The sequence below is a fragment of the Aythya marila genome (assembly GCF_965140915.1).
Source record: "Aythya marila genome assembly, chromosome: 12".
Lineage (NCBI taxonomy): Eukaryota > Metazoa > Chordata > Aves > Anseriformes > Anatidae > Aythya > Aythya marila.
In genome coordinates, this window is record NC_139053.1 from 21,513,885 (window position 1) to 21,534,213 (window position 20,329).

The window sequence follows — 20,329 nt, forward strand, 5'->3', positions numbered from 1 at the left end:
CTCAGCCCCAGCTTTGTGCTTCAGATGGTGTAACATCCCCAGCTGTGCTGTCCATGTTCCTGTGCTGGGTATCAGTGTTGGTTTGTGGGAATACTCTTCCCTCTTTCTTGGCACCTCGTTGTTATGCTCCTGCAAACTTTGTCACAGGAGACTTGCTGAGGAGTACACACACTACTGGTTTCCCTGTAAATTCATTTTTATGTGTCTTCCCTGTTAGTGATGTTCCTTCAACACTCTTCTCATGGAACAGGGTTCTCTTCTCTGTCCTCAGTAAGAAGCTGGGGGATTCTGTATGCATGGAGTCGGTCTCCTTCCAGCCCTCTGGAAGGACAAGTAATTAGATCCACCCAATTCCTCATACAGGACCCTTAGCACTCACCTGAATGTGCTGGGCTGATCACTCGGTGCTCCTTCACATGTTCCAGAACAGCTCACTGTCACTGTCTGGGACACTCCTGGGTAAAGATGTGCTCTGCAGGGTGAGCAGAGGCCTCAGTGCAGCTGGCTGAGAAGTGGTGCCAGAGTCCTGAATGAAGCAGGTAAAGATCAGGCCTGCCTGCCAGAACTGCACAGTTGACAGTCTCTAAGTTGTTCTCTTCAGTGATATATCCAGCAATCTGCACTGTTTCAGCTGCACTGGCGGGTGCCTGGTTTGCGCAGTAGCACTCAGGAACCTGCATGTGGAAAGAAAGCTGGATGTTGCCCCTTTTACTACCTACATATCTGGTCACAAGTTACTCAGTAGTCAGAACATGTGCTTTAACATATGCTGAAGAGAGCAAGCAGAGCCTGGAGGATGTCAGTGGGTGATGAAGGCCCTGATACCACCATCTGTATGACATGTGCTGCTGTGCCTTGGGCTTTGGCCTGAGCACTGCAGTTCCACCCTTGGTGGTAAACATAAGAGTAGATGAAGCAGAGATGGGAGTGTAGATTTGCTATTTGCTATCAGAACTTTTGGATTCAATTTCCATTCTCAGTAAAATAGCTGTGTGCAGTTTCCTACATGTGCTGCTTTGCAAATAAGTTGTGCAGGACATGGCTATCAGTCAGAGACCACCTGGAGAGCAAGGTCAGTTAGATGCTATTTAGTTTTGCTGTGCAGTGGCTGGTCCAGGCAACATGGAGGTGTGGGTCTGACTGATGGAAAGGTCTCACCTCAGTTCCTTGGTAGCTACAGGAGCCTACTGCCCTTTGCCTACCCAGTGTTTGAGTGCAGTCATGGTACTGAATAGCTGGAGAAGTAGAATTGCCTGGATATCAGCAGTTGCCTTATCTGCTTTTTTCTCAGTAACTAGCAAGGGTACAATTCTTAGTGGGATGTTGCCTACCTACACAGCCTCACCCTGTCTATGGAATAGCAGCCATGTTAGTACTTAGGAGCACCCACTTGGACCATAGGTCCTCAGCAGGATGGTGGAATGAGCACACATATACCGTATACCAGAACACAGGGCAGCTCACATAGACATAGAAGACATAGACATCCCAACTCTGCTGGTAGCTTAAAGGGGCTAGACATAGACAGCCAAAATAGCCAGTGGGAACTGTGAGTGACATGGGAAGGTGAATTCTGTCATCTGTGTAGACACTGGAGAGGAACCCCAACAGGTACCTGGGCCTAAGAGCCAGTTCTACAACACAGATATTATAGGAAATAAAGGAAATTATAAAGCATTGACTAAAATGGTTTGCAAGGCTGATTTCTCTCCATGTAGCCTCTGAAGGAGCAGTCTTGGGGCTACGGAGAAATAGGCAGCCTCCAGGCTGTGAGGTTAATGCAGAGCCACAGCTGTTTGTATAGCTGCAGTCTTTAAGAGAGACTTGGGAAAACTAGCTTGGATTCCAATGAATATTTACAATTACACTGCTCCAAAGCTGAATCCAATCACATCACTGCAGTATGCAGGCTTTGTGCATCAAAAGAAAATGAGAGGAAAGCAGGAAAGATGGAGTTGCCTTTGGAGAGACTTACAGTGCAGATCTCCCTGCTTGTGGCAGAACTAAAATGCTTTATTTCTGATAGGAGCAATTTATTCTTCAGACATTTTGCTCAATATTAGAAAGTGTCTGGCCGTTTTTTGAAGTGAGTCTTCAGTAGATGGTCTTTAATTCAGAGTGAAATAAAGGAATGGAAAGTGTTGTAGTCCATAATTTTGACACTGTACTAACAAACTCCAGAAACACGGGAGGATTTCCAAACTAGAGCAAAGACCTCTTCTACTCACTTGAGTTCTAGGTTACTGTGTGGAAGAGGCCTGGACAGAGCTGCCCTTGTTAAAGTCATGCTTCTAATATGATCTTTGACTGATTACCATTAAACAGGATGATCTAACAGGGAAGGGAAAAGGAAATGCTGGATGAACATCCATTGCAGCTTAGTATTGGCCTCTTCTTTTTTTTGCAGTGGAAGGTACACAAAAAGAACGATGTAGGGGAATCACTGTATGATAATATGGAGGATTTGCAACTGCTAGACCACTGCAGAGAGCTGTGTGCAGCAGAATAGGAAGTGTGTGGCAAAACAAAGGCACTTCATGAGATAACAAAAGGAATAGTACCAAGCAGATTACCTCCAAGAGCTGCTCTGGTGGCCTGCCCATATTGTCTGCTGATCAAGTCTTCTACATGTTGCCAAGGGAAATTATCTTAGATTCTCAGTCTCGTATTCCTTGTGTTGGCAGCTGGGAGAGCTGTAGGAAAGGGCTTTACAAAACAAAGAGGCACACATCTGGATGCTTTGAAAAAATCTACGATGTGCTCCATCAATTCCATGTATTGGGGTGTTTTATGGAAGTCTGACACGCTGGAGCAGTTGTTGAAGAAGGCAGGCATGAGAAGGGACAAGAGTACAGAGCAGACTGGGGACAATATGATTTGCATTACCACAAATTATGCTTTTTATTCAGACATTGTATGGCATGCATCAGTGTTGCCAAAACACTGAATACTGCCTGCTGCTATAATGTACAAGGGTTGTGAATAATCTCTGGATTGCTGTGGTACTACAGTACCAAAACACCAGTGTTCTTAATTACAAATATTTAAGGTATATCCTTCCATTCCACCATAAAGACATTCCCTAGCACCATGGCAGCATGACAGCAGGTGCTTTGAGAAAGTCTGTTTAGGATTTACAGTACAAGACTGTGCACTTACTCTGACAGAGTGTGTACTTACAAGCACACCTGACCTGGAAGAGTGACATCTGAAGGGCTAGCCTCCTCCATCCCCAAGGCCCCAGCAGGCAGCATGCCTCCACCCCGAACAGAGGGTAACATGTTGCTGTTTTCACACTGCTAATCCCTTTGCATGTTTTGAAGATGATGCTGTTTCCTAGTGCATTTCATCTTGTGGCTGCACAGATCCCTTCTTCTGGATGGCAATCTTAAAGGCTGATGATGGGAAATCCCAGGAAGCTGGTCTCTGATCTAAGTCACACTGCTGGTGGAGGAAAGCACTCTGACACATGCAGGCATGGCACAGGGTGTTCCCTGCAGCTTGGCACATACTGAAGTCGATAGCCCTCAGCAGGAACTTGCATTCAATATTATACTGTCTGAGAGGCTTAAAATCAACTGTGACATTTCAGTATAGCTACAAAAATCTTGTTTTCAGTTTCTCTACTGGTAGCTTGCTTTAGAATGAGACAGTGCAATTTGGCAATTGATTCTTGGAATCCAGCTAGTACATATGCACTGGGGTATTTGGAATCATATCCTGTAGCATGAAAAAGTCATTCATTTCATTCATTTGAAGGTCCCTTGTGGGCATGGTAACTACCCAGACAAATTCCATATGAAGATGAGAAATGTGACAGAAATCAGGCAGAGGCCAGTTCTGTGTGCTGCAGAAACAGCTATGCAGTTTCGCACTGACCAGGAATCCCCTTTGCTCCATCTTGCTCTCTGCAGCTTATTGTAGGTAGGGCCTGCACCTACCACTTGTGCTGAGGGCAGAGGTACAAGTGCTGTCGGCCCCAGCATCAGGCTCACCATGAGAACAAAGAGCAGGTTTTAGTGCTGACATTGGCTGGCTGATGCCACGGCAAATTGTTTGCTGGGACATACAAACTTCCACTGTCATGGAAGCCAGCTCTGCCGCTGTCAGCCAGCTCTGCCACTGCTAGGAGTGAGCTTTGTTTAAAAGCGGACTAGTCTGTGAAGGCTGAGCTGTATCCTGACATGGCAGTGCAGAGGTAGGGTCACCAGCACACCACTGCAATATTTTGGACTTTTTGGATACATGTCCTTAGAAAAAGACTAGAAATGGACTTAGAAATGGACTAAGGCCCATTGTCTTTTCAAGGCCAAGCTGGATGGGGCCTTGGCCAACCTTATCTAGTGGGCGGCATCCTTGTCCATGGCAGGGGGATTGGAGTTACATGATCTTAAAGGTCCCTTCCAACCCAAGCCATTCTATGATTCTATGAAATGGAGAACAGACATACTGAGACAGGTCATACTGTCAGGGTCAGTCCTTGCAAATGATCCTGGAGCACTGAAGGGAAATATGAACAACTTATGACTTTGCAGTCAGCTGAGTCTGTCTAGCCTACTGTTGTCTCTGATTGTGGTCAAGAGTTATTATCTTGGGCAATGTAAGAAGAGGGCATAGCTATTGCAGTACTGCTCTGCAAGCTTCCAACAATCGGCAGCTCGGAGGCTTCAGAAGCAAAACTGAGGTCTTGTATTTAATCATTGCAACTGGATTTTTTTTTTTGAAGTGGACAGTATTTAATCTCTTTCTGAATGCATATGAACTTTGGAGACCCTTTGGATCCTTTGTCAAGCAGTTTGACACAACATAGGGCATACAAAAATGCTGTTTGTTTTGTAGTTGTTACCTGCTAATTTATGGGGTGCTGCTGGCTCTTACATGGAAGGGACAACAAGAACTCATACTGCAGTCAACCTCTGTGTGCCAAACTTGATTTTATAATCCTCCGTCATACTTCCCTTCAGCTGTCTCTTCTCCAGGCTAAAGAGACTTTCTACTTTTTCCTCATATGGAAGATATTCTTTGTATTTGATCTTGCTTGTTGCTCTTCTCTGAAACCCTTCCAACTCTTATTTTTCTTGAGAGGCAGACCAGAACTGCATATGGTAATCACAATGCAGTTTCCACTATGGATCTATTCAGTGGCATAACTATGATCTGCTCTCCATTATTTTCATAATAATTCTTAACAGTAAGTTTGCCTTTGGATTGCTCCTGGGCACTGAGCAAACATTTCCATAGAACCATCTCTATCCGTCTATATCTGTTTTTATCTAGTGTAGCCCCAAGCCCTCATTCTTGAGGAAGGAGTAGAGCTACAGCACCTGGAGCTGCAAGTGAAACCTTGTAATAAAGAAAGTGCTGCCCCAGAACTTTAGCAGGGTTAAGATTACCTGGCTGTGTCTCGTGCCTTCAAGATCAGGGACAGCTGCTAAACATCTGAAAACCAAGAAATGATGAGTTAAGATCAGTTAAGTCTCACAACAGTGCAGACCTGTCCTTTTCCAGGCGTGTCTGCTCTCAAGTACCAGCACCACCTGAGAGGCCATATAGCATTGTGGGAAGAGCACAGAAGCCTTCTCCTTGCTGAAACAAAGCTCAAGTTCAGGTCAAGCAGAAGAGCCAGGAATTGCCCACATTTGCCCTGCACTTGGACAGTGAGTGTCCCTAAACAAACACTCTGCACCTGTTAAATGTGGTCAGCCTTTCACTCCTGTTGCAAGGATTCCTTCTGAGATAGCACCTTCACTCCCCATACCAAGCACAAAGGCTACTGCTACGCAGGCCACGAGACTTCTCAAAGCCCCACGTGGCACAAAGGCTGGCCTGTGCACTTCAGCTGATGACTGCAGGATTCAGTGCTGAAGAGAGGTTGACTTAATTGCTCAAGAGCTCAGCCGGTTGGCTGTCACCAACCTTTCACCATTCAGCACAAGCACACCTAACCAACGAATGCAGATAAATGCTGAAGTCAAGTCACTATCAATGAACACAAATAATGGCAGGTTCTCTTAGTGCTTCCTCGTGTTTTCTTTCTGTGGATTCACAGACTGAGCAGGAAGGGATCGGGAGTCTGACCTTCAGTAACAGCAGTCAAGAAAATTTCACCATGTTACTGCTGCATTCAATAACTTGTTTGACAAAGGCAGTTTCAGAAGTGCATTCAGCTGGACTTGAAGACATCGAGATGGTAAATGCACTACTTCCTCCCTTGGCCGTCAATCCCTTTGCATCACTCTTACTGAATTTTTGTCTCTGATTATTGCTGTGACAATAGGGCTAAAGAAAGTTTATAAAACTGTGGTACGTTCTCAACTTTGTTTCTCCTGGTTTTGATGTTTCATCTTTTCTGTATCTTAGAATACTCATTTCTTTTTTTTTGGCCAGAATGAAGGTTAACCATAAGGAAAAGAAAGTCATGAGGATCCTCTTTCTGCCCATTTCTGCAATCCAGTACCCACCTTCCCCTCTTTTTCAGTTTCCCCGTGGTCCCCAACCACCAGAGCCTTTTCTACTTACACAGCTCCCTCTTTCTGTCTCTCCTAAACCCCATTTTCCCCTTATCTTTTCCTACCTGCCATTGCCATTGCTGCTGGTTCAGGAGGAAATTGACAAAGCTGGGCAGGGGCATTGGACTACAAGATACCAAGAGGCCCCTGCCAACTGCAGTGACACTGCTTCTGTGACACTGGGCCTGTCCCCACCAGGGAGCTGGAAAGACAGAGGAGGAGGCAGAGGCCTGTGCACTCTCAGCGAAGCTCCCGGGCAGAACCTGCTGCCTTGTGCCAGGGGTAAGAAGCAGTACAAGGTGTTTGGGCAATAGGAACATCCACGGTTGGCCACGTGTGACTGGGACGGGTGGGTGCCCCCTGTGCACCACCAGCTGCCCATACAGCCCTCCCCACCGGCTGCACAGGGGAAGGCGGGGGCTGGAGGGATGAAGGAGGCACAGAGCGCTTCTGTCTGCTCCAGGATTTGGCTTGGGCTCTTGGCAGGTACTGGAAACGCAGCAGGCCAGGTTCCCACCTATTTCTGCCACTGCAGCTGTTTCCTCCTAGTCTCTATTTTTCATTTTTCCCTGCCCTGGAGGGGACCCTCTCCCAGGAGCTGCAATGTGTGTGGGGTTTTTTTGTTTGTGTTTTTTTTTTTTTTTTTTTTTTAATAAGTATTTTTCAAGTAGCTGGCTGAGTCCCTGGAAAGGATAATGAGATCATTTTCATTGTAGAATGCAAAGCCATGCAGGACTCTCCTGTTTGTTATTTCTCCCCTGTAGACTCTGACCACGCTGCCGATAATTTATGTTTGTTGATATTCCTCACCAGCCAAACATACAGCCTGTGCCCTAGACAGTACCCAAATGCGATTAGCCCTGAGGTACCGGCTTCCTACCAACACAGAGAATTGGAAATTATCGCTAGAAATGCAGAGAAATAACCTTTAAGGCTCATCAGAATTCCGCAAGCGCAGCCCCCGCTCCCGGTTTCCCTGTCACGAACCCAGCCGGGTGCTGCAGCGGCTCCGCGGGCGGGCGGGCCCGGACCCCCCCCCCCCCGCCGCCCGCCGGCCTCTGCGGCGCCTCCGCGCCCCCGGGACGGGCAGCGCCCGCCGCGGCCTCGGGGCCCGAGCGCGTCCGCGGTGCCGGAGCCGCGCTGCCGAACGGCCGGGACCGCTCACGGAACCGGCGCCGCCACCGCGTTGCCGAGCGCTGCGGCCCCCCCCCCGGGCCCCGGCCCCCGGCCCCGCAGCCGCCTCCCGCCCTCCGTGGCCGCGGCGGGGCCCCCTCCTCCCGCCCGCCGCAGCGCTGGGCAAGGCCGGGCGGGGGGGCCGCGGGGGCCGCGGGGGCTCCGGAGAACAAAGGTTCCGCGGGGCCTCCGCAGCGCCGCGCCCCGGCCGCCGCGGGGAGGGGCCGCCGCCATGGCGGGGCCGCGGTAGCGCGGGGCGAGGGCGACCCCTGCCGGGCGCCGCCGGTACCGACGGAGGGGCGGACCGCGCCCCCGGCACAGCGCCCCCGGCACGGCGCCCCCTGCCCCGGCCCCCTCGACCCCCCCCGGCCCCCTGCGCCCCCTGCCCCCGCTGCACCCCCGTCCTCCTGCCCTGGTGGCCCCTGGCCCCTGCCGGCTTCGTGCCTCGTTGGCCCCATGTCCCCTCCAGCCAACCTCTCCCCATCGGGGACCTCCCTGCCATCTTTTTCAGACCTTCCTTTTTTTAAAAAAAAATATTTATTTATTTATTTATTTTATTTTTCCTCCTTCTGCCGTGTGTCTGCTAACCCTCACAATGGACTGCTGCTTCCTTTTGGCTCCCCCCACCAATAAGCCTCCACTCTTTTTTAGGTCTCCTGTGACCTCACAGCCCCTTTTTCAGCCTTTTTGTATTGTAGAAATGACATCTACAGATCACCTCACGGCAAGGTTGAGGGGGGTGGTAGAATTAGACTGTAGTTGCCTTGGTCCCTTCCCTTCCCTTCCCTTCCCTTCCCTTCCCTTCCCTTCCCTTCCCTTCCCTTCCCTTCCCTTCCCTTCCCTTCCCTTCCCTTCCCTTCCCTTCCCTTCCCTTCCCTTCCCTTCCCTTCCCTTCCCTTCCCTTCCCTTCCCTTCCCTTCCCTTCCCTTCCCTTCCCTTCCCTTCCCTTCCCTTCCCTTCCCTTCCCTAGGCCCAGCCTATACCATCTGAGCATACTCAAAAGCATTGCTATTGTGTTTGCAAATGTTTGTTTCCGGGGAAAAAGTTAGGCCACATGAGGACGAAAGCCTGGTTAAGCTTAAAAATATGTAGCTATTTTTCCTGTGGTTAGAGTTATTTTTAACACTAGTAATTTCTAACATGCAAGTATTTTTCCACTCATTCCATAACTCAGAAGTAGTTGGTTAATCAAAGATTTGAAGTAAATGCATCTTCAGGAAAAGGCTTGGCATGGAAAATTTTAGCTGCAAACAGAAGTGTTTCAAGGAGGAGCTGAGCCCGAGTATGATGTTATCCTGTTGGTGACTTCCTCAGCCTGCCAAACACCGGTGCAGGTAACCTCAGCTCACCTGCTTCCCGGGAACAGCCCCCCGACCAGGGCTGGAACCCTGGATAAAGCTTTCAGCCCAAGATCTCCTTCAGCACTTCTGTCACTTGTATTGTCCCTTCAAGCACAAACCCAGCAGTATGCCTGAGCCCCCAGGGCACTGCAGCAGGCAGTGAAGAACTGACGTGGAGTCTCCCACCCCACTGCAGGACCAGAACTAATTCCTACTTTGGGATCAGTACATGGGTAAACCAGCAAAGGAAACAAGCTGTCCAAACCATGTTTTTAAATGGCCAATGATGGCACAGCTCCTTCAGCATTCGGTTAACTCTGCCAAGATTTAACTATTAATGTATATGCTTTATTTCCAGTTTACATTTGGCCTGCTTCAGCTTACAGTCATTAGATTGAGATGTGCTTTTGCCTGCTAGATCTAAGAGCTTTCTGTTACCAGCTTGGTTCTTCACGTTACGGACTGCATGCAGACGTGAGTCAATTGCCCCTTGCTTTCCTCTCCACAGCACCTCTCCAGCCTTGCGTGCCGAGGCGACGCCTGCGGCTCTTGGCATTGCCCAACACCGCGAGCACCTCGGCTCCCGTAGCCGCTGAGGGGCCGCAGCTCCTGCAAGATGTCTGCCACTGGCTCAGCAATCCTCTTTACTTCTTAGTCCCAGCATCCAGAACTTCTGTGGTGGTCCTCCCACCAGTCCGTGTGGGCATGAATTTGTCATTACTTTCTAATCATTCATTTCTTTGTTTTCATCCACATAGTAGGTAAAAGTACTGCCGTCTGCTCTGACATGGCTGCCTCTCAGCTGCAGGAGGAATTCACCATCCCCTGTGCTTCTTTGCATGCTCCAGGAGTTTGCTCATATTAAAGTGATACCATCTGGTTTTGCTCTAAACTGCCTTTTCCTTTCCATTTCCTCAGTCACGGTATACTGGGAGCTGGTACAGTGACCATGCAGTCCAGGAAACCACAAGGAGAGAGGGCGGCAGTGTTTGGGATGGGATGGAGAAAAGCATCTGCATGAATTGTGGTGGGAAGGCAGCCACTCAAAAAGGTTCTTCCAGGGGAAATTCTACGCTGGCAAAAAAATGCATTCCCGTAGTGGGCATGCCCCACACTGGTGCGAGAAGATGTATTGGTCAAAACCAGACAGAATTCAGGGGAGAAAGGGGAGATGATACTATTAGCATAGGCAGTAAATTCTGAAATCTAACTGAATTAATGTAATAGCAATGGCATAAAGGCAGCATTCCCTCCAGTTTGTGGCAGGTACAGTAAAGAAGGGGCTGCGAGAGAAAGGCAGGTTAAAATGCAGGAGATTTCTAGGCTATTAAGTATTTTGCATACCTGGACAGGCCTCCTTATAAAATACCGCCTGAAACCACCAGGTGTATTTTGGAGCTGGACCTCAGGACACGGGCACTGGACATGTCTAGACATAGTGTGATAAAACAACAAAGAAAATAATGATTTAAAGTCCTCCCTGTCCAGGAGATTTTTCTGCTTTCCAAAGTGCAAAGGCATGGTCATTGCTTTCTAAACACTGGCCACTTACGATGGCTGCTAGGAAAGCACATCCAACCCCACATCTGTTGGCTGTTTGAGAAGCCAGCCAACCGGCGGTGCCACGCAGAGCCCCTCAGCCTGCAGACCAGGTCCGTGGGCTCCCCGGTGTGCCGGGGCTGTACGGAGGGAAGGGATGGCATCTGCGCTGGGGCCACATTTCCAGGTCACTCCGGATCTGTTCCTGTTATGTAGAGGATTGCAGGCAGGACACTCCGACCTGTATGTTTATTTAACTGTCTGTGCAGATGTTTGCAAACTGCCCTCTTGTGCGTACCACGGCTGACTCCGCCTGTGTTCATGGCTGGATGTTCAGCTGCTCAAATGGCTGTCAGTGTGTTCAGCACGCTACTGGGATGTGCAAAAGCCATGCCTGCCACTGCACCTATATTAACTGCACAAGGCTTTTATGCACTCACATAGAAACAAGCAAGACCTTATCTGTGCCTTGGCTTTCCTGTGCAAAATGGGGATAATAACACTTGCTCATTTTGCAGAAGGGCTATGCAGTTCAGCTCATGAATATAAAGCAGTTTGAGATCCTCTGATGGAAGGCGCTAGAGATGGACAAAGGGGTACTAATGCCACAAAGCTGACTAAGTCCCAAGCACTGGTCTCACCCAGCTGTACTGTGTTTGCTAATCCAAGTGTGTAATCAGCACATACATAGGCGACATGTTGGTTCAGGCTGTGTAATACACAGCAACTTCAAAGCAGGCTCTCAACATGAGCTCATGCCGCTGTAGCAGGGCAGTCGGTGCCTGAGCACACTGCTGCAGGACTGGCGTTGTGCAGATGGAAGTGGAAAACTGCCAGGAGTGTGAGATGGAAGTATGTCTAAACACAGTGCTGGTGTCACTCCCCAAACAGAAAACATCTCAACCTCCCTCCTCCTGCCCCCACCTCTGCCTGCCAGCTCCTCTGAATGAAGTCTCAGCTTTGTTTTACTGATTTCCATTTTGTATCCTAAAATATTCACTCCAAGTTCCGCTTGACAGACGTCCCTAATCTAATCTCCACGTCTGCTTTCTAATTTTTGCAGTCAGGATAAAACAAATCGGCTGGCGTTAATTGCCTGTGCAGCGGCCTGGAGCTTTGAGCCGTGATTTACGAGCTCAGAGCAGGCGCTCTGCAACACATTTTTCTTAATTTATTTTTAATGAGTCTCTCAATTAATTTTCTTGGAAACATCTTAATGATGTTGGAGGCGGGTGTTAATGAGGTTTGCACCAGTGCCTCATTTTGCATATTTTAAAGTACTGAATGGCATCACAAGCAAGCTCCTAGTCCTAAAAAAGAAAAAGGCTTAAAGCTGGGAGGAGACACCATCCTCAGCACTGCTACCTCAGCTTAGATGTTCGGGCTGTATGGGGCTGCTTGTGATATTCAGTGTTGGGCAGCTGAAGGTGGCCAAACCCACAGAGAAGGAACGACCCCAGCAGCATAGGAGGGCTGAGGGGCAGTGCTGGGGCACAGGCCCATGGCCAGGACACTTCTTAACGGACAGGATCAAAGCCAGGACTCGGCATCTGGGCATGCTGTGGTTTTCCCTCGAGCCCTCTGTGCCAGTGTCCCCCATGACATTCCCCCGCCGAGCCCCTAGGGCAGGAGCACCCCAGGGCGCAGGGCTGGGCTGTGTGGAGCAGCAGCCGTGGGGCACTGCGGGGCATCCACGCCAGCTTGCAGGGTCTCTGGTAATTGCCGGTGCGTGTGCCGGCGAGAGGCAGCAGCTGGATCGCCTTTGTTTTCTCACAGCACGTCAGTCTTCATTAAACCAGAGAGGAATGAAAATGGATTCACTTTTGTCCCAGCCAGAACGTGGCAGCTGTTTAATTTCAATTAACGTGGCACTGAAAAGAATAACATTACGGCAGTAATTAAAGTGAGACGGCTCCCACCCCCAGCGCCGCCCAGTGCGAGGTGCCGGCTCACCCAACAGGGTCCAGCTTGGCCCCACGCTCCCCCAGCAGCAGGCAAGCAAGAGCAGGCTGATGTGGGTCAGGTTTGTGGGGCTGCCCCCCAGGCTTGCCAGGACAGAGCTGGAACAGGGCTGTGCCCTTGCCCCGCTATGCCTGCCTGCAGCAGCCAGCCGCAGGGCAGCAGGACCAGTGGCACGACCTCTGGAGGTGAGGGCAGCGTGGCACAGCGTGGCACAGCACAGCGCACGGCGCGGCAGCGTAGACCATCACAGTGCGTGCGTGCAGCAGCTGGCTCACAGTGGGCACAGGCTGGCGGCACAGCCAGGGCTGCTGCTGGTGGTAGCCAGGGAGGAGGTGGCAAAGGCCCAGCGTGGAGGCTGCAGGTGGGCCGTGGTGCCACAGGCAGCAGATCTGGGTGCACACAGCTGCAGGACATCAGTGCTGTGCCAAGCTGCGCTGCCATGTGCCAGGCAGAGCTGTGCTGCAGTGGGCAGAGTGGCATGGGCTCCTCCAGGCTCCGCTGCCACCATGGGGTTGGCTCTGGCCTGCAGTGCCTTCAGCAGGCTGCAGCCAGGGGAGGGCAGCCCACGCTAATTAAAGCAGCAATAGCGCAGTGATGGAGCGCCAAGGAAGAACATACGCGTAGGTTCTGTGCTCTGGCTGCCACTGCCTGAGCAAGATTAAAATCTGCCGGGGGATTCTGTTCCCTTGCACTGGCAGAAACTAGGGCTGAATTCAGCTGCACTGCACGCAGCTGGCAGCAGTGGGGGTTAAGTGGCCCTGCTCACGCCACCATCGGTTCTGCGCCCACTCCCACCGCCTGTGGCTCCAACCCTGCGGAGCAGGTCGTCATGGCAACCGACGATTCCTCTTATGGTACATCTGAGTTCACCTTCTGGGCCCAGCTTGGCCTTGGAAATTTCCAGCTAAAATACTTATTCGTGAAACAGCACTGAGCATCAGCAACGGGGGGGTGGTCACAGGGAGCCCCATGGCATGGGCAGCCAAGGCCAGTGGCAAGTTTGTTCCCCAGGCATTGCCTCACGGCTGCACCAGGGCACCTGGCAGGAAGGGTCGGCCCACCGCTCGCTCACTCTCAGCCCTTTGTCAGGGCACTTCCCACCCCCTTGCCCCCACTGCAGCCCTCGACTGATCAGTCCCACGATATTTGATGTGCTCGGGCACCACAGGCCCATGATTTCACCAGCCCTCGATTTCACTCCCACCCACACCAGCACCCACAGTTTGCCTCTGTGGACTGCTTTTCATACACCTGTGCAGCCACGCACTTACCCACCCTGCACTAGCACTGCCCCTCTTGCTGCCCGGGCACTGTCAATATGCGGTCCTTCAGCGGCTTGATGAATTAATACCCATACGTCCCACTGCCACAGGGGGACCTGTGGGCACTCCGTTTGGGACAGGTCTCCTGCACCCAGGAAATTGGCCAGAGGTTGCTGCGTGCCCAGAGCTGACACCGACTCCTGCTGCCAGCATCGGTCCCCCCTGGTGACAGCCACCCACCTCTCCCCAGCAGGCTGGCATTAAACGCGTGCCCATGGGTTTGGTTTACTGTTGGCTTCCCCAGCAGCGGCTGGGCTCGAAGCCAGGCTCAGTTCCATCCCCGAGCAGCCACTGGGGTGTGCTCAGCCTCCCCCAGGGCCGTGGGCTCTGTCCCCACTGCGGCATGCCGCTGCGGTGGGCTCGCCGGCCCCAGACCATTCGTGCTGTGCAGAGCAGAGGGGCCCCCACTGTGGCCACCTGCCCCCACCGCGGCCACCATGCTGCCAGGGCTGCCCAGGGCCCAATGTGCTCAGTTACTGCAGCACACGCAAGCAGAGAGCTTGGTGGTGTTTTTTTTTTCCAACTATTGATCTGGTGCTTTGAGAGGGGAAAAAAAAATCTCCTTGGCTGTCTAAACACTATTGATCTGTGCCGGGAAGCCGCACGGACAGGGAAGGGCGTGGAGAAATTGAAATTTCATTTCCGACAACTTGTTCCTGTTATTTTTACCCTTCTGGACTGCGAGAAACACAGAGCAGCAGCCTCGGTCGATACCTCCTCCAGCAGCTGGACGCGGCTCCGCGGGGCAGCTCAGGGAGTCACAGACAGGCCCAGCAGGCCAGGGATAGCTGCCCCAGGGGCACGGCACCGAGCTCGGTGCTGCTGCTGGCCCTCTGGCCATGGGCTGCAGTGTTCCCTGGGGCCAACAATGGGTCTGGAGCATGGCACAAGGGCGGCACACAGACAAGAAGGCGCAAGAAAACATGAGGCTGGTGAGGACAGCACGAGGGTGCTGCATGGCTCAGCACGTGTGCCAGTACTGAGCACACGAGCACCAGGAGTTCCCTGAAGGATACCTGAGTAGAGTCCGGGGTCACCAGGTTCTGGTTCCAGGCATTGTCTCAAGAACTGGCCCAGGGCTGCGCTGCACCAGGGCAGAGCATGATGAGGTGCCAGGGACGCAGCACAGCTGAGGGGGAGCATGGCGCGCAAAAGCTGCGGTGAGGGCTGTGGGCACTGGGGGCGCCCTGCTCCCCAGAGAGGGACCTGCTGTTGCCAGAGGGGGGCCAGGGGCCCTCACATGGCTCCAGGCCATCGGCAGTGCCGCGCTTTCACAGGAGCCCCCTGCTCAGCATCTCCCACTGGCACCAGGCGCTCCTGAGATGGGAAGCACCAACGCCAGGCAGCGATGGCAGGGCTGCACGGGCAGGGCTGGGTGGTGTCCCTGGCTGCCCCTCCCCGGGGCCGTGGGTTGTTCAGAGCCAGAGGGAAAGGCCCAGCCCCTGTTCTGGCCTTCCAGCAGCGAGAGTGACCAAAACATGGCACATCCAGGGAGGTTCCTGCACCCCTGGGACAGCCTGAGAGGCCCTGGGGAGGGCTGCCAGGAGCAGAGGCGGCGATGGCAGAGCTGAGCAGCTCCACCCAGCAGTGTCAGCAGGAGATGGAGCGCTGCCAGGCCCAGGTGAGTGGTGCAGGGCCCTGTGCCCACCTCAGGCACGAGGTGCACGGCACAGGCTGGTGGATGGGCAGTGCAGGAGGCCCTGGCCAGCCCCTACCAGCACAGAGCGCATCCACAGGGGCTGGGGGCAGCACAAGGGCTTGGGGCGGGCATCCAGGCCTGCTGCAGCTGCTCTGGTCCTGGTGCTTCCATTTCCCACAGCAGCCACACGTCGCAGCGGCATCACTGCTGCAATGGTAGGATGCTCAGGTGTCTGAGAGCCCTTTGGGGGCTGCCTGAACACACACAGGTTGTTGCTTGGGAGGGAAGGAGGTCTGCACCCACCAGTCATTAATCCAGTTCCTTGCTGCTCTCTAACCACAACCTGGGCCACCCATACAGTCATTCAAACCCAGTGCCTGGCAGGAGCTGCAGAAAGAGCTGGCTACTAGGTACCAGCCACAGCAGTGAGACAGACAGCTGCTGCTTGTGCTGTGTCCTAGGGCCAGAGGCAAGCAGAGGTGCCAGAGCCCCGGCAAGGAGAGCCCCAGGCATGCCAGGACACAGAGCAGCAGGAGCTGGAGCCAGCACACGTGCTGGCCTCCTTACAGGCGCTGCAGCTGGACCTGGACTTCTGCAGGGGCAGAAACTGCAAGCGGCTGGTCCAGCTACAGCAGCAAGAGTGCGTGGTGGAGCAGAAACACCAGGACTTGGTCTTTCTGATGCAGCACTACCAGGAAGTGATAGGCAAGGTACCACCGCTGGGTGCAGCGGCTGTGGGCCAGGTTGCCCTCAGCCACATGTTCCCTGCAGCCTGCTCCATGCAGCTGAGGCACCATCCCTGCCCAACAGCCTTGCCTGTGCAAACGGGCAGTGATCAGCCCACCCAGCCCCAAAACAAGGCAGGCATTGTTACTGCAACCCAGTGGAGCAGAGCTGGGGGCCTGCAGTCCACCATGGTCCCCCTGACACCCTTCCAGTGGTGGCTCCAGCCATCCTAGCGTTGGTGGCACCTTGCAGCCCACAGCTTGGGAGACACGGAGTTGGGCTCACTGCCCTCCTCACAGGCCCACACCCCGCTGCAGATCAGGGACTACAGGGATGCCTTCCCTGGGGCTGCTGGGTGTCCATCAGTCACCACTGCAGCAGGAAGGGCAGCAGGCGGCTGTATGAGTGACCTGACGGCCAGGAGTCTGCAGCTGTTCTGCCCCACTTCTGGGTCCGGCCACGTCCCTCTGCCAAAGGTGTTCCAGGAGCCCATTGCTTGCAGGCTGCCCCAAACCAGCTGCCTCTGCAGCCCCAGCCCCTCTACAGGCAGAGCACAGGTGGCCTGGGGCAGTCCTACACCTGGCCACACACTGATGCTGCACCTCTCCGCAGGGCCAGAAGGATGAGGCCGTGCAGACAGAGGTCACCTATGCAGGCTCCCATGACAACGCTGACACCAGCCGTGGGCTTCCCAAAGGGCACGTGGAGCTGCTGGAGCAGGTCTGTGCTGGTGGCCCAGCACCCACAGCACCAGCACCTGGGGCTGGCTGGGAGCTGGCAGACAGCAACAGGCTGTGCTGCTCCTGCAGGTGGTGCTGGAGGCAGAGGCAAAGCAGTGCAGGCAGAAGCGGACCGCTGAGACACTCCAGTGCCGGGCACAGGACACGCTGCGGGCTGAGCACAGCGCTGCCAAGGAAGGTGGGGTGAGGGAGGAGAGGGACACCCAGGGCCACGGGGCTGGGACATGTGAGGGCTGCAGCCTGTGGCCTGTACCCCAGGGCTGCCTGCTCCGGCTACCTCTATCAGGCAGCCCAGGGCTTGCCAGTGGTGGCAGAGAGCAGCAGCAAGGGGACTCCAGGTACCCAAAAGGGTCAGCCAGTGTGCCGCTGGAGGATGAGACGGCACAGCAGGAAGACAGGAGGCAGCAGGCAGTGCAGGCCTCCCCAGCAGTACCTGCACGTCCACAGCCTACAGCGGCACGTAGTCCCTCCTGGCAGGGAAAGGCTGAGAGCCTGTGGGCACGAGGCTCCCTGTGCACTTGGAACATCGCTGGCTGCAGGGTTACAGGGCAACTCTGGAACGGTGAAGAAGCAGTGCCCATAGCACAACAGGGTCTCCGAGTTGGGGGGAAGCAGCCCAGGGGGGCACAGGAACCCTGTGGAGAGCAAATGTCCCAAAGCCACACTGCAGGGCTGTGTGCTCTGCTCTGCTTCCACTGGAAGCTCAGGGAGGGGCCCAGGGTGGCAATGCCAGCCTGCCCCTGTCCCGGGCAGCCCAGAGTCAGCAGCAGCGTGCAGAGGAGCAGTCGTGCCTGAGCCCAGGGAAGGGCACGCAGCGCGAGGCCAGCCGCCGGGCGGAGGATGAGCTGCGGGCACTGCAGGAGCAAGCAGCCAGCAGCGAGGCAGAGCTGGCACAGAGCAGGTACGCAGGCCTGGTGGCCGGCTGCCCCCGGCACAGCCCCAGCCCTGCCCCTGCCCTTTCCATAGAGGGAAGGGGCCCTGGGGCTACCAAAGCTGGAGCTGGGCCCTTGCCTGCAGGGCACTGGCAGCGTGGCTTCAGACAGAGCTGAGCCAGTGGCAGTGGAAACAGCAGGTGACCCTTGAGCAGGCAACGCAACACATGCATGCCATGGCCCGTGCCAAAGAGAAGCTGCAGAGGAGCCAGGAGCAGCTCCACGCCCTAAGGGAGCAGGTAGGCAGCAGGCAAAACCTGCAACCGTGTCCCTGGATCAGCCTGGCCCCACAGACAACCCAGTACATGTCCAGTGCCAGGCACAAGCTGCCACGCTGTGGGAACTGGAGGAAGAGCTTTGCTGTCAGCAGGAGGGGAAAGAAAAGCTCCACCAAGAGCTGCACCAGGCAAAGGACTGGACAAGCAGCCTTCTAGAAAGAGAATAAATAGGAGCCCTGCAACGCAGCCTGTGCAGCAGCGAGGGGTCAGCAGGGGGAAGGAAAGCACAGCACCCACTAATGCTTTGCCTTTGCTGCAGCTGAGGGTGCGGGAGGATCGAAGCCAGGGCCTGCAGCGCAGCCTGGCTCAGCTGCAGGAAGAGCTGGGAGCCACCCGGGCCCGGGAGCAGCAAGGCCTGCAGCAGCTTAGTGGGGCCAAGGAGACCATCCAAGACCTGCAGCAGGAGGTAGCCTCCAGCAGAAAGCACGAGGCAGAGCTGCTGCAACAGGTAAGGGCACAAAAAGCACAGCCCTAGACACAGCCAGCCACCAGGCAGCGCTGCAAAGGGACAGAGCTGCAGAGAGCACTTCCCTGCTCCTGAGCAGGACTAACCCCGGGGAGGAGCCCAAGCTTGGCCAGCCACGCTCCCAGCCCCACCACTTCGCCTGCAGGTACAGGATGTGGCAACCCTACAGGCAGAGCTGGCCCAAGCCCAGCAGAAGAAAGCCAAGCAGGAGGAAAAGATTGCAGCCTATAAGGAACAGATGCAGCAGCTCCACTTGGAACTGAGGAAGCTCCAGGAGGCCCAGGAGCAGAGCAAGCAGCAGGTAAGCATGCCCTAAGCCTTAAGCCTTCCACCTGGCACCTGTGCTCATCCTGCATGTCTCCCACTGCCCCCCTCTGCCTCCCACAGGCCCACTCCCTCCAGCAGAGGCTGCAGGAGCTGAGCAGCCAAGCCCAGCACTGGCAGCAGTTGCACCAGGACAGTCAGCAAGCTCTGGCTCTGCGGGAAGAGGAGCTGGTTGTTTGCAAGGTGGAGCTGGCTTTCCTCAAGGAAGAGCTCAGCAAGGCCATGGAGCAGCTGCAGGACAGGACCGCGCAGCACCACAGCTCGAGGACAGCAGGAGTGCAGCAGGCTGAGCCCCTGACACCAGAGGACAGACCCTGGCCCACAGGCACGGCAGAGGTGGAGAGGACGTGCCAGGGGATGGCTCACTGCAGAGCCCAGGCCAACGTGGGAGGAAGCTGTGGCTCTGTAAGCAGCAGTAGGGCTGAACATCATGTTCTTAAGTAGCTGTCTTTGTTGGGTTGCTAGAAATGAGCCCCCAGCATGAAACTAACACCTCACCACAGTTTATAGCCAGTAGTGCTGGAGCAATGTTGTTTCTCTGATCCTGACAGCTCTCCCAAAACACAGGCAACTACTCCAGACCTGTGGCTCAGCCCCGAAGGCTGCTGCCCCAGCACAGCCTTGTTCCTGCACCTTCCTTCTGCCCTAGGCACATACAGGCTGAGCAGAGCAGTCATGTGGGGTCACTCACAGCACAGGGTGTTGTTTTTTTCAGGTAGTAACCCTGTGCACTTCCCACACCCTGGGATGGTCTAACAGCAGCAGGCCGCACCAGGAGAGGGAGCTGCTGCTGGTCAACATCAGCCAGTGTGCGAAAGAGCAGATGTGAGTAAGAAGCCCTAGCCAAGCAGAGAGAGGCAGGTACCTGTCTTCTCACACCAACTCACTCAGCTTACACCTCATTTTCAGGCAGTCAAGTGAGAAACGAGGGCACAAGACCCAGCAGCAAATCAACCACGCTGCAGAGCTGACAGGCAACAAGGAGTAAGTGATGAACACAGGTACTGGGTCTGAGCAGTTCACGCTGCCCACAGGGGTTTATAGGACAAATGAACAACTACTGCCTCACCTCATCTCCCCTGCTTTTCTTTCTTCCAGGCATCTTCAGGACACACTGGGCAGCTTGCAGGTAGAAAACAAGTACCTCAGGGTCAGAACACATGAGCAGCACCACAAGGGTGAGCAGATGAAGGTGAGCAGAATTCCTGGCCCAAACCAGTGCTGAACCAACCCTCCCTTGTGTACAGGGACAGCTGGGCACCAGTTACTTGCCCAGAGCTCTGGTCACGGACAAACTGCCTTTGCAGTATTCCAGGCCAGGTCTGTGCCAGGCGCAGGCTGTCTTTGCCCTCTAAGCCAGTGTAATTCTGTGCCTTGTC